The sequence below is a fragment of the Eubalaena glacialis genome, chromosome 1 (assembly GCF_028564815.1).
Source record: "Eubalaena glacialis isolate mEubGla1 chromosome 1, mEubGla1.1.hap2.+ XY, whole genome shotgun sequence".
Classification (NCBI taxonomy): Eukaryota; Metazoa; Chordata; class Mammalia; order Artiodactyla; family Balaenidae; genus Eubalaena; species Eubalaena glacialis.
The window spans coordinates 144,051,611-144,074,799 of NC_083716.1; positions in this window are offsets into that span (position 1 = coordinate 144,051,611).

A 23,189-nucleotide genomic window follows, 5' to 3' on the forward strand; every position below is an offset into this window, starting at 1 on the left:
AGCTTAGGGTGAGGGTTAGGGTTAGAGTTAGGTTTAGGGTACGGCTTAGGGTATGGGTTAGGGTACGGGTGAGGGTATGGCGTAGGGTATGGTTTTGGGTTAGGTTTAGGGTTAGGGTACGGCTTAGGGTACGGGTTAGAGTACGGTTGAGGGTACGGCATAGGGTATGGGTTAGGGTACGGGTGAGGGTAGGGCGTACGGTATGGTTTAGGGTTAGGGTTAGCGTTAGGGTACAGCTTAGGGTATGGGTTAGGGTACGGGTGAAGGTATGGCGTAGGGTATGGTTTAGGGTTAGTGTTAAGGTTACGATTAAGGTATGGCTTAGGGTACGGGTTACGGTACGGGTGAGGGTACGGCGTAGGGTATGTTTTAGTGTTAGGGTTAGGGTTAGGGGTAGAGTACGGCTTAGGGTACAGGTTAGGGTATGGGTGAAGGTATGGCGTAGGATATGTGTTAGGGTTAGGGTTAGGGTTAGGTTTAGGCTACGGCTTAGGGTACGGGTTATGTTACAGGTGAGGGTACGGCGTAGTGTATGGGTTACAGTTAAGGTTAGGGTTAGGGTACGGCTTAGGGGACGGGTTAGGGTATGGGTGAGGTTATGGTGTAGCGTGTGGGCGAGGTTTAGGGTTACATTAGGGTTAGGGTTAGGGTACGGCTTAGGGTACGGGATAGGGTACGGGTGAGGGTACGGCCTAGGGTTAGAGTTAGGGTTAGGGTATGGCTTAGGGTATGGGTTAGGGTACGGGTGAGGGTAAGTGGTAGGGTATGGGTTCGGAATATGGTTAGGTTTAGGTTTAGGGTTAGGGTATGGCTTAGGGTACGGGTTAGGGTACGGGTGAAGGTTGGGCGTCAGTTATGGGTTAGGGTTAGGGTTAGGGTACGGCTTAGGGTACAGGTTAGGGTACGGGTGAGGGTAGGGTGTACGGTATGGTTTAGGGTTAGGGTTAGCATTAGGGTACAGCTTAGGGTACGGGTTAGGGTACCGGTAAGGGTATGGCGTAGGGTATGGGTTAGGGTTAAGGTTAGAGTACGGTTTCGGGTACGGGTTAGGGTAAGAGTGAGGGTACGGTGTAGGCTTAGGTTTAGGGTTAGGGTTAGGGTTAGGGTATGACTTAGGGTACGGGTTAGGGTACAGGTGAGGGTACAGCGTAGGGTATGGGTTAGTGTTAGTGTTAGGGTTAGAGTTAGGTTTAGGGTACGGCGTAGGGTACGGGTTAGGGAACGGGTGAGGGTACGGCATAGGGTATGGGTTAGCGTTAGGGTTAGTGTTAAGGTTAGGGTACTGGTTAGGGTATGGGTGAGGTACAGCGTAGGGTGTGGGTTAGGGTTAGGGTTAGTTTTAGGGTTTGGGCTAGGGTTAGGGCTAGGGTTAGGGTTAGAGTACGGGTTAGGGTATGGGTTAGGGTACGGGTGAGGGTACGGCATAGAGTATGGGTTAGGGTTAGGGTTAGGGTTTGGGTTAGGGTTAGGGAAAGGGATAGGGTACGGGTTAGGATTAGGGTGTGTGTTAGAGTTAGGGTATGGGTTATGGTTAGGGTACAGCTTAGGGTACGGGTTAGGGTACGGCATAGGTTGTGGCTTAGGGTTAGGGTTAGAGTTCGGATTAGGTTTAGGGTACGGCTTAGGGTACGGGTTAGGGTACGGCATAGGGTGTGGCTTAGGGTTACGGTTAGAGTTCGGATTAGGTTTAGGGTACGGCTTAGGGTACGGGTTAATGTACGGTTTAGGGTACGGCGTAGGGTATGGGTTAGGGTTAGTGTTAGGGTTAGTTTTAGGGTTAGGGCTCGGTTTAGGGTACAGGTTAGGATTAGGGTACGTGTTAGGGTTAGGCTACGCGTTAGGGTTAGGCTACCCGTTAGGGTTAGGGTATTTATTAAACCTATCCCACTCTCTAGATACCACTTAGCACGTAAAGGAATATTATTTGGGGTCCAGCCATGGAGAAGATTTTAGACTCTAGGATAAGATAAGGAACACACACATTATAAAGAAATCGAATTACAATTCTCTTTTGAAACTGTTCCTTAAAACACTAGTTCTTAGGAAATCTATTGGAGGCGGAAGCAGTCAAGGGTAGCTTAGGGTTAGGTTTAGGTTTAGGGTTAGGGTTAGGGTTCGGCTTAGGGTTCGGGTTGGGGTATGGGTTAAGGTACGGCATAGGGTATTGGTTAGGGTTAGGGTTAGGGTTAGTTTTAGGGTTAGGGCTCAGTTTAGGGTACGGGTTAGGATTTGGATACGTGTTAGGGTCAGGGTATGGGTTAGGGTTAGGGTACGCGTTAGGGTTACGGTATTTATTAAACCTATCCCCATCTCTAGATACCACTTAGCACTTAAGGAATATTAGTTGGGGTCGAGCCATGGAGAAGATTTTAGACACTAGGATAAGATAAGGAACACTCACATTATAAAGAAATCACATTAGGATTCTCTTTTTCACCTGTTTCTTAAAACACTAGTGCTTAGGAAATCTATTGGAGGCAGAAGCACTCAAGGGTAGCTTAGTGTTAGGGTTAGGGTTAGGGTAAGGCTTAGGGTACGGGTTAGGGTATGGCGTAGGGTATGGCTTAGGGATAGGGTTAGGGGTAGTTTTAGGGTTACGGCTCAGTTTCGGGTACGGGTTCTAATTAGGGAACTTGTTAGGGTTAGGGTATGGGTTAGGGTACGGCTTAGGGTACGGGTTAGGGTTCGGCGTAGGTTATGGCTTAGGATTAGGGTTAGTTTTAGGGTTGGGGATCGGTTTACGTTACGGGATAGGATTAGGGTACGTGTTAGGGTTAGGGTATGGGTTAGGGTTCGGGTACACGTTATGGTTAGGGTATTTATTAAACCTATCCCACTCTCTAGATACCACTAAGCACGTAAAGGAATATTATTTGGGGTCCTGCCATGGAGAAGATTTTAGACACTAGGATAAGATAAGGAACACACACATTAGAAAGAAATCACATTGGGATTCTCTTTTTAACCTGTTCCTTAAAATACTAGTGCTTAGGAAATCTATTGGAGGCAGAAGCAGTCAATGGTAGCTTAGGGTTAGGCTTAGGGTTAGGGTTAGGTTTAGGGTTAGGGTTAGGGATAGCGTTAGGTTTACTGTTAGTGTTAGGGTACGGCTTAGGGTACGGGTTAGGGTACGGGTTAGGGTATGGTGTAGGGTATGGGTTAGGGTTACGGTTAGGGTTAGTGTTAAGGTTAGGGCTCGGTTTAGGGTACAGGATAGGATAAGGGTACGTGTTAGGGTTAGGGTATGTGTTAGCGTTAGGGTACGCATTAGGGTTAGGGTATTTATTAAACCTATCCCAATCTCTAGATACCACTTAGCACTTAAGGAATATTATTTGGGGTTCAGCCATGGAGAAGATTTTAGACACTAGGATAAGATAAGGAACACACACATTATAAAGGAATCACATTAGGATTCTCTTTTTAACCTGTTCCTTAAAACACTAGTGCTTAGGAAATCTATTAGAGCAGAAGAAATCAAGGGTAGCTTAGGGTTAGTGTTAGGGTTAGGGTTACGGTACGGCGTAGGGTATGGCTTAGGGTTAGTGTTAGGGGTAATTTTATGGTTATGGCTCGGTTTATAGTACGTGTTAGGATTAGGGTACGTTTTAGTGTTAGAGTATGGGTTAGGGTTTGAGTACGCTTTAGGGTTACAGTATTTATTAAACCTATTCCACTCTCTGGATACCACTTAGCAGGTAAAGGAATATTATCTGGGGTCCAGCCATGGAGAAGATTATAGATACTAGGATAAGCTAAGGAACACACACATTAGAAAGAAATCACATTAGGATTCTCTTTTTAACCTGTTCCTTAAAACACTAGTGCTTAGGAAAAAATTGGTGGCAGAAGCAGTCAAGGGTAGCTTAGGGTTAGGGTTAGGGTTCGGATTAGGTTTATTGTGTGGCTTAGGGTACGGGTTAGGGTACGGGTTAGGGTACGGCGTAGGGTATGGGTTAAAGTTAGGGTTAGTGTTAGGGTTAGTTTTAGGGTTAGGGCTCGGTTTAGGGAACGGGTTAGGATTTGGGTACGTGTTAGGGTCAGGGAAAGGGTTAGGGTTAGGGTACGCATTAGGGTTACGGTATTTATTAAACCTATCCCAATCTCTAGATACCACTTAGCACTTAAGGAATATTATTTGAGGTCCAGACATGGAGAAGATTTTAGACACTAGGATAAGGTAAGGAACACACACATTATAAAGAAATCACATTAGGATTCTCTTTTTAACCTGTTCCTTAAAACACTAGTGCTTAGGAAATCTACTGGAGGCAGAAGCAGTCAAGGGTAGCTTAGGGTTAGGGTTAGGGTTAGGGTACGGCTTAGGGTACGAATTAGGGTATGGCGTAGTGTATGGCTTAGGGTTAGGGGTAGGGGTAGTGTTAGGGTTAGGGCTCGGTTTAGGGTATGGGTTAGGATTAGGGAACGTATTAGTGTTGGGGTATGGGTTAGGGTATGGGTACGCGTTAGGCTTAGGGTATTTATTTAACCTATCCCAATCTCTAGATACCACTTAGCACGTAAAGGAATATAATTTGTGGTTTAGCCATGGAGAAGATTTTAGACACTAGGATAAGATAAGGAACACACACATTATAAAGAAATCACATTAGGATTCTCTTTTTAACCTGTTCCTTAAAACACTAGTGCTTAGGAAATCTATTGGAGGCAGAAGCAGTCAAGGGTAGCTTAGGGTTAGGGTTAGGGTTAGGGTTAGGGTACGGCTTAGTTCACGGGTTAGGGTAAGGCGTAGGGTATGGCTTAGGTTTAGGGGTAGGGTTCGGAGTAGGTTTAGGGTATGGCTTAGGGTACGGGTTAGTGTACGTGTTAGGGTACGGCGTAGGGTATGGGTTAGGGTTAGTGTTAGGGTTAGTTTTAGGGTTAGGGCACGGTTTAGGGTACGGGTTAGGATTAGGATACGTGTTAGTGTTAGGGTATGGGTTAGGGTTAGGGTACACATTACGGTTAGGGTATTTATTAAACCTATCCCAATCTCTAGATACCACTTAGCACTTAAGGAATATTATTTGGGGTCCAGCCATGGAGAAGATTTTAGACACTAGGATAAGATAAGGAACACACACATTATAAAGAAATCACATTAGGATTCTCTTTTTAATCTGTTACTTAAAACACTAGTGACTTAGAAAATCTATTGTAGGCAGAAGCAGTCAAGGGGAGCTTAGTGTTAGGGGTAGGGTACAGGTTAGGGTTAGGGTACGAGTTAGGGTACGGTTTAGGGTACGGCTTAGGGTATGGGTTAGGGTTAGGGTTTGGGGTAGTTTTAGGGTTAGGGCTCGGTTTACGGTACAGTTTAGGATTTGGTTAGGGTTAGGGTTAGGTTTAGGTTACGGCTTAATTCACGGGTTAGGGTACGGCGTAGGGTATGGCTTAGGGTTAGGGTTAGGGTTCGGAGTAGGTTTAGGGTACCCCTTAGGGTACGGGTTAGGTTACAGCATAGCGTATGGTTTAGGGTTAGTGTTAGGGTTAGTTTTAGGGTTAGGGCTCGGTTTAGGGTACGGGTTAGGATTAGGGTACATGTTAGGGTTAGGGTATGGGTTAGGGTTAGGGTACGCTTTAGGGTTAGGGTATTTATTAAAGCTATCCCACTCTCTAATTACCACTTAGCACGTAAAGGAATATTATTTGTGGTCTAGCCATGGAGAAGATTTTAGACACTAGGATAAGATAAGGAACACACACAGTATAAAGGAGTCACAATAGGATTCTCTTTTTAACCTGTTCCGTAAAACACTAGTGCTTACAAAATCTACTGGAGGCAGAAGCAGTCAAGGGTAGCTTAGGGTTAGGGTTAGGATACGGCTTAGGGTACGGGTTAGGGTACGGCGTAGGGTATGGCTTAGGGTTAGCGTTAGGGTTAGTTTTAGGGTTAGGGCTCGGTTTAGGGTACGGGTTAGGATTAGGGTACGTGTTAGGGTTAGGTTATGGGTTAGGGTTAGGGTACAGCTTAGGGTACGGGTTAGGGTACGGCATAGGTTGTGGCTTAGGGTTAGCGTTAGGGTTAGTTTTAGGGTTAGGGCTCAGTTTAGGGTACGGGTTAGGATTAGGGAACGTGTTAGTGTTGGGGTATGGGTTAGTGTTTGGGTACTCGTTAGCGTAAGGGTATTTATTTAGCCTATCCCAATCTCTAGATACCACTTAGCACGTAAAGGATTATTATTTGGGGTCCAGCCATGGAGAAGATTTTAGACACTAGGATAAGATAAGGAACACACACATTATAAAGAAATTACATTAGGATACTCTTTTTAACCTGTTCCTTAAAACACTAGTGCTTAGGAAATCTACTGGAGGCAGAAGCATTCAAGGGTAGCTTAGGGTTAGTGTTAGGGTTAGAGTACGGCTTAGGGTATGGGTTAGGGTATGGTGTAGGGTATGGCTTAGGGATAGGGTTAGGGGTAGTTTTAGGGTTACAGCTAGGTTTCGGGTACGGCTTCTAATTAGGTACGTGTTAGGTTTAGGGTATGGGTTAGGTTTTGGGTACGCGTTACGGTTAGGGTATTTATTAAACCTATCCCAATCTCTAGATAACACTTAGCACGCAAAGGATTATTATCTGGTGTCCAGCCATAGAGAAGATTTTAGACAGTAGGATAAGATACGGAACACACACATTATAAACAAATCACCTTAGGATTCGCTTTTTAACCTGTTCCTTAAAACACTATTGCTTAGGAAATCAATTGGAGGCAGAAGCAGTCAAGGGTAGCTTAGGGTTAGGGTTAGGGTTAGGGTTAGGGTTAGGGTACGGCTTAGGGTACGGGTTAGGGTACGGGTTAGGGTACGGGTTAGGGTACGGCGTATGGTATGGGTTAGGCTTAGGGTTAGTTTTAGGGTTAGGGCTCGGTTTAGGGTACGGGTTAGGATTTGGGTACGTGTTAGGTTCGGGGTATGTGTTAGGGTTAGGGTACGCGTTAGGGTTACGGTATTTATTAAACCTATCCCAATCTCTAGATACCACTTAGCACTTATAGAATATTATTTTGGGTCCAGCCATGGAGAACATTTTAGACAGTAGGATAAGATAAGGAACACACACATTATAAAAAATTACATTAGGTTTCGCTTTTTAAACTGTTCCTTAAAACACTAGTGCTTAGGAAAACTATTGGAGGCAGAAGCAGTCAAGGGTAGGTTAGGGTTAGGGTTAGGGTTAGGGTTAAGGTTAGGGTACTGGTTAGGGTATGGGTGAGGTACAGCGTAGGGTGTGGGTTAGGGTTAGGGTTAGTTTTAGGGTTAGGGCTAGGGTTAGGGCTAGGGTTAGGGTTAGAGTACGGGTTAGGGTATGGGTTAGGGTACGGGTGAGGGTACGGCATAGAGTATGGGTTAGGCTTAGGGTTAGGGTTTGGGTTAGGGTTAGGGAAAGGGATAGGGTACGGGTTAGGATTAGGGTACGTGTTAGAGTTAGGGTAAGGGTTATGGTTAGGGTACAGCTTAGGGTACGGGTTAGGGTACGGCATAGGTTGTGGCTTAGGTTTAGGGTTAGAGTTCGGATTAGGTTTAGGGTACGGCATAGGGTACGGGTTAGTGTACGGTTTAGGGTACGGCGTAGGGTATGGGTTAGGGTTAGTGTTAGGGTTAGTTTTAGGGTTAGGGCTCGGTTTAGGGTACAGGTTAGGATTAGGGTACGTGTTAGGGTTAGGTTATGGGTTAGGGTTAGGCTACGCGTTAGGGTTAGGGTATTTATTAAACCTATCCCACTCTCTAGATATCACTTAGCACGTAAAGGAATATTATTTGGGGTCCAGCCATGGAGAAGATTTTAGACACTAGGATAAGATAAGGAACACACACATTAAAAAGAAATCACATTCGGATTTTCTTTTTAACCTGTTCCTTAAAACACTAGTGCTTACTAAATCTACTGGAGGCAGAAGCAGTCAAGGGTAGCTTAGGGTTAGGGTTAGGGTTAGGATTGGGTTTCGGGTACGGCTTAGGGTACGGGTTAGGGTACGGGTTAGGGTACAGGTTAGGGTACTGCGTAGGGTATGCGTTGGGGTTAGGGTTAGGGTTAGGGTTAGCTCTAGGGTTAGGGCTCGGTTTAGGGTACGGTTTAGGATTGGGGTACGTGTTAGGGTTAGTGTATGGTTTAGGGTTAGTGTATGCCTTAGGGTTAGGGTACTTATTAATCCTATCCCACTATCTGGATACCAGTTAGCACGTAAAGGAATATTATTTGGGGTCCAGCCATGGAGAAGATTATAGACACTAGGATAAGCTAAGGAACACACACATTATAAAGAAATCACATTAGGATTCTCTTTTTAACCTGTTCCTTAAAACACTAGTGCTTAGGAAATCTATTGGAGGCAGAAGCAGTCAAGGGTAGCTTAGGATTAGGGTTAGGGTTAGGGTTAGGTTTAGGGTTAGGGTTAGGGTTAGGGTTAGGTTTAGGGTTAGGGTTAGGGTACGGCTTAGGGTATGGGTTAGGGTATGGGTTAGGTTATGGGTTAGGGTACGGTGTAGGGTATGGGTTAGGTTTACGGTTAGGGTTAGTTTTACGTTTAGGGCTCAGTTTAGGGTACAGGTTAGGATTACGGTACGTGTTAGGGTTCGGGTATGGGTTAAGGTTAGGGTACGGGTTAGGGTTAGGGTATTTATTAATCCTATCCCTCTCTCTAGATACCATTTAGCACGTAAAGGAATATTATTTGTGGTCCAACCATGGAGAAGTTTTAGACACTAGGATAAGATAAGGAACACACACATTATAATGAAATCTCATTAGGATTCTCTTTTTAACCTGTTCCTTAAAACACTAATGCTAAGCAATTTATTGGAGGCAGAAGCAGTCAAGGGTAGCTTAGGGTCAGGATTAGGGTTAGTTTTAGTTTTAGGGGACGGCTTAGAGTACGGGTTAGGGTACGGGTTAGGATACGGTGTACGGTATGGGTTAGGGTTAGGGTTAGGGTTAGTTGTAGTGTTAGGGCTCGGTTTAGGGTACGGGCTAGGATTAGGGTACGTGGTAGGGTTAGGGTATGGGTTAGGGTTAGGGTACACGTTAAGGTTAGGGTATTTATTAAACCTATCCCACTCTCTAAATACCACTTAGCACGTAAAGGAATATTATTTGGGGTTCCGACATTGAGCAGATTTTAGACACTAGGGTAAGATAAGTAACACACACATAATAAAGAAATCACATTAGGATTCTCTTCTTAACCTGTTTCTTAAAACACTAGTGCTTAGGAAATTTATTGGGAGCAGAAGCAGTCAAGGGTAGCTTAGGTTTAGGGTTAGGGTTAGGGTTAGGGTTAAGGTACGGCTTAGGGTTCGGGTTAAGGTACGGGTTAGTGTACGGCGTAGGGTATGGGTTAGGGTTAGGTTTAGTTTTAGGGTTAAGGCTCGGTTTAGGGTGCGAGGTAGGATTAGGGTCCGTGTTAGGGTTAGGGTATGGGTTAGGGTTAGGGTACGCGTCAGGGTTAGCGTATTTATTAAACCTATCCCACTCTCTAGATACCACTGAGCACGTAAAGGAATATTATTTGGAGTCCAGCCATAGAGAAGATTTTAGACACTAGGATAAGATAAGGAACATACACATTATAAAGAAATCACATTAGGATTCTCTTTTTAACTGTTCCTGAAAACACTAATGCTAAGAAATCTATTGGAGGCAGAAGCAGTCAAGGGTAGCTTAGGGTCAGGATTAGGGTTAGGTTTAGTTTTAGGGGACGGCTTACGGTACGGGTTAGGTTACGGGATACAGTACGCCGTAGGGTATGGGTTGGGTTTAGGTTTAGGTTTAGTTTTACGGTTAGGGCTAAGGTTATGGTACAGGTTAGAGTTAGGTTACGTGTTAGGGTTAGGGTATGGGTTAGGGTTAGGGTACGCGTTAGGGTTAGGGTATTTATTAAACCTATCCCAGTCTCTAGATACCACTTAGCACGTAAAGGCATATTATTTGGGGTCCAGCCATGGAGACGATTTTAGACACTAGGATAAGATAAGGTACACACACATTATAAAGAAATCACATTAGGATTCTCTTTTTAACCTGCTCCTTAAAACACTAGTGCTTAGGAAATCTATTGGAGGCAGAAGCAGTCAAGGGTAGCTTAGGGTTAGGGTTAGGGTTAGGGTTAGTGTACGGCTTAGGGTACGGTTTAGGGTACGGCGTAGGGTACGAGTTAGGGTTAGGGTTAGGGTTAGTTTTAGGGTTAGGGCTCGGTTTAGGGGATGGGTTAGGATTAGCATACGTGTTAGGGTTAGGGTATGGGTTAGAGTTAGGGTACGGGTTAGGGTATTTATTAAACCTATCCCACTCTCTAGATACCACTTAGCGTGTAACGGAATATTATTTGGGGTCCAGCCATGGAGAATATTTTAGACACTAGGATAAGATAAGGGACACACACATTATAAAGAAATCACATTAGGATTCTCTTTTTAACCTGTTCCTTAAAACACTAGTGCTTAGGAAATCTATTGCAGGCAGAAGCAGTCAAGGGTAACTTAAGGTTAGGGTTAGTGTACGGCTTAGGGTACGGGTTAGGGTACGGGTTAGGCTACGGCATAGGGTATGAGTTAGGGTTAGGGTTAGGTTTAGTTTTTGGGTTAGGGCTCGTTTTAGGGGATGGGTTAGGATTAGCATACGTGTTAGGGTTAGGGTATGGGTTAGAGTTAGGGTACGGGTTAGGGTATTTATTAAACCTATCCCACTCTCTAGATACCACTTAGCGTGTAACGGAATATTATTTGGGGTCCAGCCATGGAGAATATTTTAGACACTAGGATAAGATAAGGGACACACACATTATAAAGAAATCACATTAGGATTCTCTTTTTAACCTGTTCCTTAAAACACTAGTGCTTAGGAAATCTATTGGAGGCAGAAGCAGTCAAGGGTAGCTTATGGTTAGGGGTAGGGTTAGGGTTAGGTTTAGGATACGGGTAAGGGTTGGGTTAGGTTACGGCATAGTGTATGGGTTAGGGTTAGGGTTATGGTTACGGTACGGCTTAGGGTATAGGTTAGGGTACGTGAAGTGTATGGATTAGGGTTAGGCTTAGGGTTAGTTTTAGTGTTAGGGCTCGGTTTAGGGTACGGGTTAGGATTAGGGTACGTGTTAGAGTTAGTGTATGGGTTAGGGTTAGGGTACGCCTTAGGGTTAGCGTATTTAATAAACCTATACCACTGAGCACGTAAAGGAATATTATTTGGGGTCCAGCCATGGAGAAGATTATAGACACTAGGATAAGGTAAGGAACACACACATTATAACGAAATCAAATTAGGATTCTCTTTTTAACCTGTTCTTTAAAACACTAGTGCTTAGGAAATCAATTGGAGACAAAAGCAGTCAAGCGTAGCTTAAGGTGAGGGTTAGGCTTAGTGTTAGTGTACGGCTTAGGGTACGGGTTAGGGTATGGATTAGTATACGGCGTAGGGTATGGGTTAGGGTTAGGATTAAGGCTCGGCTTAGGGTACGGGCTAGGATTAGAGTACGTGTTAGGGTTACGGTATGTGTTAGGGTTAGGGTACGCGTTAGGGTTAAGGAATTTATTAAACCTATCCCACTCTCTAGATACCACTTAGCACGTAAAGAAATATTATTTGGGGTCCAGCCATGGAGAAGATTTTAGACACTAGGATAAGATAAGGAACACACAGTATAAAGAAATCATATTAGGATTCTCTTTTAAACCTCTTCCTTAAAACACTAGTTCTTAGGAAATCTATTGGAGGCAGAAGCAGTCAACGGTAGCTTAGGGTTAGGGATAGGGTTAGGGTTAGGGTTAGGGTACGGGTTAGGGTATGGCGTAGGGTATGGGTTAGGGTTAAGGTTAGTTTTAGGGTTAGGACTCGGTTTAGGGTACAGGCTAAGATTAGGGTACGTGTTAGGGTTAGGGTATGGGTTAGGGTTAGGGTTAGGGTACGCCTTAGGGCTAGGGTATTTATTAAACCCGTCCCACTCTCTAATTACCACTTAGCACGTAAAGGAATATTATTTGGGGTCCAGCCATGGAGAAGATTTTAGACACTAGGATAAGATAAGGAACACACACATTATAAAGAAATCACATTAGGATTCTCTTTTTAATCTGTTCCTTAAAACACTAGTGCTTCGGAAATCTATTGGAGGCAGAAGCAGTCAAGGGTAGCTTACGGTTAGGGTTAGGGTTAGGGGTAGGTTACGGGTTAGGGTACGGGTTAGGGTACGGCGTAGGGTATGGATTAGGGTTAGGGTTAGTTTTAGGGTTAGGGCTGCGTTTAGGGTACTGGTTATGATTGGGTTACGTGTTAGGTTTAGTGAATGTGTTAGGGTTAGGGTACGCGTTAGGGTTAGGGTGTTTATTAAACCTATCCCACTCTCTAGATACCACTTAGCACGTAAAGGAATATTATTTGGGGTCCAGCCATGGGGAAGATTTTAGACACTAGGATAAGATAAGGAACACACAGTATAAAGAAATCACATTAGGATTCTCTTTTTAACATGTTCTTACAAACACTAGTGCTTAGGAAATCTTTTGGAGGCAGAAGCAGTCAAGGGTAACTTAGGGTTAGTGTTAGGGTTAGGGTTAGGTTTAGGGTTACGGTACGGCTTAGGGTATGGGTTAGTGTTAGGGTTAGTTTTAGGGTTACGGCTCGGTTTAGGGTACGGGTTAGGATTAGGGTACGTGTTAGTGTTAGGGTATGGGTTATGGAGAAGATTTTAGTCACTAGGATAAGATAAGGAACACACACATTATAAAGAAATCACATTAGCATTCTGTTTTTAACCTGTTCCTTAAAACAATAGTACTTAGTAGATCCACTGGAGGCAGAAGCAGTCAAGGGTAGCTTAGGGTGAGGGTTAGGGTTAGAGTTAGGTTTAGGGTACGGCTTAGGGTATGGGTTAGGGTACGGGTGAGGGTATGGCGTAGGGTATGGTTTTGGGTTAGGTTTAGGGTTAGGGTACGGCTTAGGGTACGGGTTAGAGTATGGTTGAGGGTACGGCATAGGGTATGCGTTAGGGTACGGGTGAGGGTAGGGCGTACGGTATGGTTTAGGGTTAGGGTTAGCATTAGGGTACAGCTTAGGGTATGGGTTAGGGTACGGGTGAAGGTATGGCGTAGGGTATGGTTTAGGGTTAGTGTTAAGGTTACGATTAAGGTATGGCTTAGGGTACGGGTTACGGTACGGGTGAGGGTACGGCGTAGGGTATGTTTTAGTGTTAGGGTTAGGGTTAGGGGTAGAGTACGGCTTAGGGTACAGGTTAGGGTATGGGTGAAGGTATGGCGTAGGATATGTGTTAGGGTTAGGGTTAGGGTTAGGTTTAGGCTACGGCTTAGGGTACGGGTTATGTTACAGGTGAGGGTACGGCGTAGTGTATGGGTTACAGTTAAGGTTAGGATTAGGGTACGGCTTAGGGGACGGGTTAGGGTATGGGTGAGGTTATGGTGTAGCGTGTGGGCGAGGTTTAGGGTTACATTAGGGTTAGGGTTAGGGTACGGCTTAGGGTACGGGATAGGGTACGGGTGAGGGTACGGCCTAGGGTTAGAGTTAGGGTTAGGGTATGGCTTAGGGTATGGGTTAGGGTACGGGTGAGGGTAAGTGGTAGGGTATGGGTTCGGAATATGGTTAGGTTTAGGTTTAGGGTTAGGGTATGGCTTAGGGTACGGGTTAGGGTACGGGTGAAGGTTGGGCGTCAGTTATGGGTTAGGGTTAGGGTTAGGGTACGGCTTAGGGTACAGGTTAGGGTACGGGTGAGGGTAGGGTGTACGGTATGGTTTAGGGTTAGGGTTAGCATTAGGGTACAGCTTAGGGTACGGGTTAGGGTACCGGTAAGGGTATGGCGTAGGGTATGGGTTAGGGTTAAGGTTAGAGTACGGTTTCGGGTACGGGTTAGGGTAAGAGTGAGGGTACGGTGTAGGCTTAGGTTTAGGGTTAGGGTTAGGGTTAGGGTATGACTTAGGGTACGGGTTAGGGTACAGGTGAGGGTACAGCGTAGGGTATGGGTTAGTGTTAGTGTTAGGGTTAGAGTTAGGTTTAGGGTACGGCGTAGGGTACGGGTTAGGGAACGGGTGAGGGTACGGCATAGGGTATGGGTTAGCGTTAGGGTTAGTGTTAAGGTTAGGGTACTGGTTAGGGTATGGGTGAGGTACAGCGTAGGGTGTGGGTTAGGGTTAGGGTTAGTTTTAGGGTTTGGGCTAGGGTTAGGGCTAGGGTTAGGGTTAGAGTACGGGTTAGGGTATGGGTTAGGGTACGGGTGAGGGTACGGCATAGAGTATGGGTTAGGGTTAGGGTTAGGGTTTGGGTTAGGGTTAGGGAAAGGGATAGGGTACGGGTTAGGATTAGGGTGTGTGTTAGAGTTAGGGTATGGGTTATGGTTAGGGTACAGCTTAGGGTACGGGTTAGGGTACGGCATAGGTTGTGGCTTAGGGTTAGGGTTAGAGTTCGGATTAGGTTTAGGGTACGGCTTAGGGTACGGGTTAGGGTACGGCATAGGGTGTGGCTTAGGGTTACGGTTAGAGTTCGGATTAGGTTTAGGGTACGGCTTAGGGTACGGGTTAATGTACGGTTTAGGGTACGGCGTAGGGTATGGGTTAGGGTTAGTGTTAGGGTTAGTTTTAGGGTTAGGGCTCGGTTTAGGGTACAGGTTAGGATTAGGGTACGTGTTAGGGTTAGGCTACGCGTTAGGGTTAGGCTACCCGTTAGGGTTAGGGTATTTATTAAACCTATCCCACTCTCTAGATACCACTTAGCACGTAAAGGAATATTATTTGGGGTCCAGCCATGGAGAAGATTTTAGACTCTAGGATAAGATAAGGAACACACACATTATAAAGAAATCGAATTACAATTCTCTTTTGAAACTGTTCCTTAAAACACTAGTTCTTAGGAAATCTATTGGAGGCGGAAGCAGTCAAGGGTAGCTTAGGGTTAGGTTTAGGTTTAGGGTTAGGGTTAGGGTTCGGCTTAGGGTTCGGGTTGGGGTATGGGTTAAGGTACGGCATAGGGTATTGGTTAGGGTTAGGGTTAGGGTTAGTTTTAGGGTTAGGGCTCAGTTTAGGGTACGGGTTAGGATTTGGATACGTGTTAGGGTCAGGGTATGGGTTAGGGTTAGGGTACGCGTTAGGGTTACGGTATTTATTAAACCTATCCCCATCTCTAGATACCACTTAGCACTTAAGGAATATTAGTTGGGGTCGAGCCATGGAGAAGATTTTAGACACTAGGATAAGATAAGGAACACTCACATTATAAAGAAATCACATTAGGATTCTCTTTTTCACCTGTTTCTTAAAACACTAGTGCTTAGGAAATCTATTGGAGGCAGAAGCACTCAAGGGTAGCTTAGTGTTAGGGTTAGGGTTAGGGTAAGGCTTAGGGTACGGGTTAGGGTATGGCGTAGGGTATGGCTTAGGGATAGGGTTAGGGGTAGTTTTAGGGTTACGGCTCAGTTTCGGGTACGGGTTCTAATTAGGGAACTTGTTAGGGTTAGGGTATGGGTTAGGGTACGGCTTAGGGTACGGGTTAGGGTTCGGCGTAGGTTATGGCTTAGGATTAGGGTTAGTTTTAGGGTTGGGGATCGGTTTACGTTACGGGATAGGATTAGGGTACGTGTTAGGGTTAGGGTATGGGTTAGGGTTCGGGTACACGTTATGGTTAGGGTATTTATTAAACCTATCCCACTCTCTAGATACCACTAAGCACGTAAAGGAATATTATTTGGGGTCCTGCCATGGAGAAGATTTTAGACACTAGGATAAGATAAGGAACACACACATTAGAAAGAAATCACATTGGGATTCTCTTTTTAACCTGTTCCTTAAAATACTAGTGCTTAGGAAATCTATTGGAGGCAGAAGCAGTCAATGGTAGCTTAGGGTTAGGCTTAGGGTTAGGGTTAGGTTTAGGGTTAGGGTTAGGGATAGCGTTAGGTTTACTGTTAGTGTTAGGGTACGGCTTAGGGTACGGGTTAGGGTACGGGTTAGGGTATGGCGTAGGGTATGGGTTAGGGTTACGGTTAGGGTTAGTGTTAAGGTTAGGGCTCGGTTTAGGGTACAGGATAGGATAAGGGTACGTGTTAGGGTTAGGGTATGTGTTAGCGTTAGGGTACGCATTAGGGTTAGGGTATTTATTAAAACTATCCCAATCTCTAGATACCACTTAGCACTTAAGGAATATTATTTGGGGTTCAGCCATGGAGAAGATTTTAGACACTAGGATAAGATAAGGAACACACACATTATAAAGGAATCACATTAGGATTCTCTTTTTAACCTGTTCCTTAAAACACTAGTGCTTAGGAAATCTATTAGAGCAGAAGAAATCAAGGGTAGCTTAGGGTTAGTGTTAGGGTTAGGGTTACGGTACGGCGTAGGGTATGGCTTAGGGTTAGTGTTAGGGGTAATTTTATGGTTATGGCTCGGTTTATAGTACGTGTTAGGATTAGGGTACGTTTTAGTGTTAGAGTATGGGTTAGGGTTTGAGTACGCTTTAGGGTTACAGTATTTATTAAACCTATTCCACTCTCTGGATACCACTTAGCAGGTAAAGGAATATTATCTGGGGTCCAGCCATGGAGAAGATTATAGATACTAGGATAAGCTAAGGAACACACACATTAGAAAGAAATCACATTAGGATTCTCTTTTTAACCTGTTCCTTAAAACACTAGTGCTTAGGAAAAAATTGGTGGCAGAAGCAGTCAAGGGTAGCTTAGGGTTAGGGTTAGGGTTCGGATTAGGTTTATTGTGTGGCTTAGGGTACGGGTTAGGGTACGGGTTAGGGTACGGCGTAGGGTATGGGTTAAAGTTAGGGTTAGTGTTAGGGTTAGTTTTAGGGTTAGGGCTCGGTTTAGGGAACGGGTTAGGATTTGGGTACGTGTTAGGGTCAGGGAAAGGGTTAGGGTTAGGGTACGCATTAGGGTTACGGTATTTATTAAACCTATCCCAATCTCTAGATACCACTTAGCACTTAAGGAATATTATTTGAGGTCCAGACATGGAGAAGATTTTAGACACTAGGATAAGGTAAGGAACACACACATTATAAAGAAATCACATTAGGATTCTCTTTTTAACCTGTTCCTTAAAACACTAGTGCTTAGGAAATCTACTGGAGGCAGAAGCAGTCAAGGGTAGCTTAGGGTTAGGGTTAGGGTTAGGGTTAGGGTACGGCTTAGGGTACGAATTAGGGTATGGCGTAGTGTATGGCTTAGGGTTAGGGGTAGGGGTAGTGTTAGGGTTAGGGCTCGGTTTAGGGTATGGGTTAGGATTAGGGAACGTATTAGTGTTGGGGTATGGGTTAGGGTATGGGTACGCGTTAGGCTTAGGGTATTTATTTAACCTATCCCAATCTCTAGATACCACTTAGCACGTAAAGGAATATAATTTGTGGTTTAGCCATGGAGAAGATTTTAGACACTAGGATAAGATAAGGAACACACACATTATAAAGAAATCACATTAGGATTCTCTTTTTAACCTGTTCCTTAAAACACTAGTGCTTAGGAAATCTATTGGAGGCAGAAGCAGTCAAGGGTAGCTTAGGGTTAGGGTTAGGGTTAGGGTTAGGGTACGGCTTAGTTCACGGGTTAGGGTAAGGCGTAGGGTATGGCTTAGGTTTAGGGGTAGGGTTCGGAGTAGGTTTAGGGTACGGCTTAGGGTACGGGTTAGTGTACGTGTTAGGGTACGGCGTAGGGTATGGGTTAGGGTTAGTGTTAGGGTTAGTTTTAGGGTTAGGGCACGGTTTAGGGTACGGGTTAGGATTAGGATACGTGTTAGTGTTAGGGTATGGGTTAGGGTTAGGGTACACATTACGGTTAGGGTATTTATTAAACCTATCCCAATCTCTAGATACCACTTAGCACTTAAGGAATATTATTTGGGGTCCAGCCATGGAGAAGATTTTAGACACTAGGATAAGATAAGGAACACACACATTATAAAGAAATCACATTAGGATTCTCTTTTTAATCTGTTACTTAAAACACTAGTGACTTAGAAAATCTATTGTAGGCAGAAGCAGTCAAGGGGAGCTTAGTGTTAGGGGTAGGGTACAGGTTAGGGTTAGGGTACGAGTTAGGGTACGGTTTAGGGTACGGCTTAGGGTATGGGTTAGGGTTAGGGTTTGGGGTAGTTTTAGGGTTAGGGCTCGGTTTACGGTACAGTTTAGGATTTGGTTAGGGTTAGGGTTAGGTTTAGGTTACGGCTTAATTCACGGGTTAGGGTACGGCGTAGGGTATGGCTTAGGGTTAGGGTTAGGGTTCGGAGTAGGTTTAGGGTACCCCTTAGGGTACGGGTTAGGTTACAGCATAGCGTATGGTTTAGGGTTAGTGTTAGGGTTAGTTTTAGGGTTAGGGCTCGGTTTAGGGTACGGGTTAGGATTAGGGTACATGTTAGGGTTAGGGTATGGGTTAGGGTTAGGGTACGCTTTAGGGTTAGGGTATTTATTAAAGCTATCCCACTCTCTAATTACCACTTAGCACGTAAAGGAATATTATTTGTGGTCTAGCCATGGAGAAGATTTTAGACACTAGGATAAGATAAGGAACACACACAGTATAAAGGAGTCACAATAGGATTCTCTTTTTAACCTGTTCCTTAAAACACTGGTCCTTAGGAAATCTATTGGAGACAGAAGCATTCAAGGGTAGCTTAGGGTTAGTGTTAGGGTCAGGGTTAGGTTTAGGGTACGGCTTAGGGTATGAGTTAGGGGACGGTTTAGGGTATGGCGTAGGGTATGGCTTGGGGCTAGGGTTAGTTTTAGGCTTAGGGATCGGTTTAGGGTTACGGTTTAGGATAAGGGTACGTGTTAGGGTTAGGGTATTTATTAAAGCTATCCCACTCTCTAATTACCATTTAGCACGTAAAGGAATATTATTTGGGGTCTAGCCATGGAGAAGATTTTAGACACTAGGATAAGATAAGGAACACACACATTATAAAGGAATCACAATAGGATTTTCTTTTTAACCTGTTCCGTAAAACACTAGTGCTTACAAAATCTACTGGAGGCAGAAGCAGTCAAGGGTAGCTTAGGGTTAGGGTTAGGATACGGCTTAGGGTACGGGTTAGGGTACGGCGTAGGGTATGGCTTAGGGTTAGCGTTAGGGTTAGTTTTAGGGTTAGGGCTCGGTTTAGGGTACGGGTTAGGATTAGGGTACGTGTTAGGGTTAGGTTATGGGTTAGGGTTAGGGTACAGCTTAGGGTACGGGTTAGGGTACGGCATAGGTTGTGGCTTAGGGTTAGCGTTAGGGTTAGTTTTAGGGTTAGGGCTCAGTTTAGGGTACGGGTTAGGATTAGGGAACGTGTTAGTGTTGGGGTATGGGTTAGTGTTTGGGTACTCGTTAGCGTAAGGGTATTTATTTAGCCTATCCCAATCTCTAGATACCACTTAGCACGTAAAGGATTATTATTTGGGGTCCAGCCATGGAGAAGATTTTAGACACTAGGATAAGATAAGGAACACACACATTATAAAGAAATTACATTAGGATACTCTTTTTAACCTGTTCCTTAAAACACTAGTGCTTAGGAAATCTACTGGAGGCAGAAGCATTCAAGGGTAGCTTAGGGTTAGTGTTAGGGTTAGAGTACAGCTTAGGGTACGGGTTAGGGTATGGCGTAGGGTATGGCTTAGGGATAGGGTTAGGGGTAGTTTTAGGGTTACAGCTAGGTTTCGGGTACGGCTTCTAATTAGGTACGTGTTAGGTTTAGGGTATGGGTTAGGTTTTGGGTACGCGTTACGGTTAGGGTATTTATTAAACCTATCCCAATCTCTAGATAACACTTAGCACGCAAAGGATTATTATCTGGTGTCCAGCCATAGAGAAGATTTTAGACAGTAGGATAAGATACGGAACACACACATTATAAACAAATCACCTTAGGATTCGCTTTTTAACCTGTTCCTTAAAACACTATTGCTTAGGAAATCAATTGGAGGCAGAAGCAGTCAAGGGTAGCTTACGGTTAGGGTTAGGGTTAGGGTTAGGGTTAGGGTACGGCTTAGGGTACGGGTTAGGGTACGGGTTAGGGTACGGGTTAGGGTACGGCGTATGGTATGGGTTAGGCTTAGGGTTAGTTTTAGGGTTAGGGCTCGGTTTAGGGTACGGGTTAGGATTTGGGTACGTGTTAGGTTCGGGGTATGTGTTAGGGTTAGGGTACGCGTTAGGGTTACGGTATTTATTAAACCTATCCCAATCTCTAGATACCACTTAGCACTTATAGAATATTATTTTGGGTCCAGCCATGGAGAACATTTTAGACAGTAGGATAAGATAAGGAACACACACATTATAAAAAATTACATTAGGTTTCGCTTTTTAAACTGTTCCTTAAAACACTAGTGCTTAGGAAAACTATTGGAGGCAGAAGCAGTCAAGGGTAGGTTAGGGTTAGGGTTAGGGTTAGGGTTAAGGTTAGGGTACTGGTTAGGGTATGGGTGAGGTACAGCGTAGGGTGTGGGTTAGGGTTAGGGTTAGTTTTAGGGTTAGGGCTAGGGTTAGGGCTAGGGTTAGGGTTAGAGTACGGGTTAGGGTATGGGTTAGGGTACGGGTGAGGGTACGGCATAGAGTATGGGTTAGGCTTAGGGTTAGGGTTTGAGTTAGGGTTAGGGAAAGGGATAGGGTACGGGTTAGGATTAGGGTACGTGTTAGAGTTAGGGTAAGGGTTATGGTTAGGGTACAGCTTAGGGTACGGGTTAGGGTACGGCATAGGTTGTGGCTTAGGGTTAGGGTTAGAGTTCGGATTAGGTTTAGGGTACGGCATAGGGTACGGGTTAGTGTACGGCTTAGGGTACGGCGTAGGGTATGGGTTAGGGTTAGTGTTAGGGTTAGTTTTAGGGTTAGGGCTCGGTTTAGGGTACAGGTTAGGATTAGGGTACGTGTTAGGGTTAGGTTATGGGTTAGGGTTAGGCTACGCGTTAGGGTTAGGGTATTTATTAAACCTATCCCACTCTCTAGATATCACTTAGCACGTAAAGGAATATTATTTGGGGTCCAGCCATGGAGAAGATTTTAGACACTAGGATAAGATAAGGAACACACACATTATAAAGAAATCACATTCGGATTTTCTTTTTAACCTGTTCCTTAAAACACTAGTGCTTACGAAATCTACTGGAGGCAGAAGCAGTCAAGGGTAGCTTAGGGTTAGGGTTAGGGTTAGGATTAGGTTTCGGGTACGGCTTAGGGTACGGGTTAGGGTACGGGTTAGGGTACAGGTTAGGGTACGGCGTAGGGTATGCGTTGGGGTTAGGGTTAGGGTTAGGGTTAGTTCTAGGGTTAGGGCTCGGTTTAGGGTACGGTTTAGGATTGGGGTACGTGTTAGGGTTAGTGTATGGTTTAGGGTTAGTGTATGCCTTAGGGTTAGGGTACTTATTAATCCTATCCCACTATCTGGATACCAGTTAGCACGTAAAGGAATATTATTTGGGGTCCAGCCATGGAGAAGATTATAGACACTAGGATAAGCTAAGGAACACACACATTATAAAGAAATCACATTAGGATTCTCTTTTTAACCTGTTCCTTAAAACACTAGTGCTTAGGAAATCTATTGGAGGCAGAAGCAGTCAAGGGTAGCTTAGGATTAGGGTTAGGGTTAGGGTTAGGTTTAGGGTTAGGGTTAGGGTTAGGGTTAGGTTTAGGGTTAGGGTTAGGGTACGGCTTAGGGTATGGGTTAGGGTATGGGTTAGGTTATGGGTTAGGGTACGGTGTAGGGTATGGGTTAGGTTTACGGTTAGGGTTAGTTTTACGTTTAGGGCTCAGTTTAGGGTACAGGTTAGGATTACGGTACGTGTTAGGGTTCGGGTATGGGTTAAGGTTAGGGTACGGGTTAGGGTTAGGGTATTTATTAATCCTATCCCTCTCTCTAGATACCATTTAGCACGTAAAGGAATATTATTTGTGGTCCAACCATGGAGAAGTTTTAGACACTAGGATAAGATAAGGAACACACACATTATAATGAAATCTCATTAGGATTCTCTTTTTAACCTGTTCCTTAAAACACTAATGCTAAGCAATTTATTGGAGGCAGAAGCAGTCAAGGGTAGCTTAGGGTCAGGATTAGGGTTAGTTTTAGCTTTAGGGGACGGCTTAGAGTACGGGTTAGGGTACGGGTTAGGGTACGGTGTACGGTATGGGTTAGGGTTAGGGTTAGGGTTAGTTGTAGTGTTAGGGCTCGGTTTAGGGTACGGGCTAGGATTAGGGTACGTGGTAGGGTTAGGGTATGGGTTAGGGTTAGGGTACACGTTAAGGTTAGGGTATTTATTAAACCTATCCCACTCTCTAAATACCACTTAGCACGTAAAGGAATATTATTTGGGGTTCCGACATTGAGCAGATTTTAGACACTAGGGTAAGATAAGTAACACACACATAATAAAGAAATCACATTAGGATTCTCTTCTTAACCTGTTTCTTAAAACACTAGTGCTTAGGAAATCTATTGGGAGCAGAAGCAGTCAAGGGTAGCTTAGGTTTAGGGTTAGGGTTAGGGTTAGGGTTAAGGTACGGCTTAGGGTTCGGGTTAAGGTACGGGTTAGTGTACGGCGTAGGGTATGGGTTAGGGTTAGGTTTAGTTTTAGGGTTAAGGCTCGGTTTAGGGTGCGAGGTAGGATTAGGGTCCGTGTTAGGGTTAGGGTATGGGTTAGGGTTAGGGTACGCGTCAGGGTTAGCGTATTTATTAAACCTATCCCACTCTCTAGATACCACTGAGCACGTAAAGAAATATTATTTGGGGTCCAGCCATGGAGAAGATTTTAGACACTAGGATAAGATAAGGAACACACAGTATAAAGAAATCATATTAGGATTCTCTTTTAAACCTCTTCCTTAAAACACTAGTTCTTAGGAAATCTATTGGAGGCAGAAGCAGTCAACGGTAGCTTAGGGTTAGGGATAGGGTTAGGGTTAGGGTTAGGGTACGGGTTAGGGTTAGGGTTAGGTTTAGGGTTAGGGTTAGGGTACGGCTTAGGGTATGGGTTAGGGTATGGGTTAGGTTATGGGTTAGGGTACGGTGTAGGGTATGGGTTAGGTTTACGGTTAGGGTTAGTTTTACGTTTAGGGCTCAGTTTAGGGTACAGGTTAGGATTACGGTACGTGTTAGGGTTCGGGTATGGGTTAAGGTTAGGGTACGGGTTAGGGTTAGGGTATTTATTAATCCTATCCCTCTCTCTAGATACCATTTAGCACGTAAAGGAATATTATTTGTGGTCCAACCATGGAGAA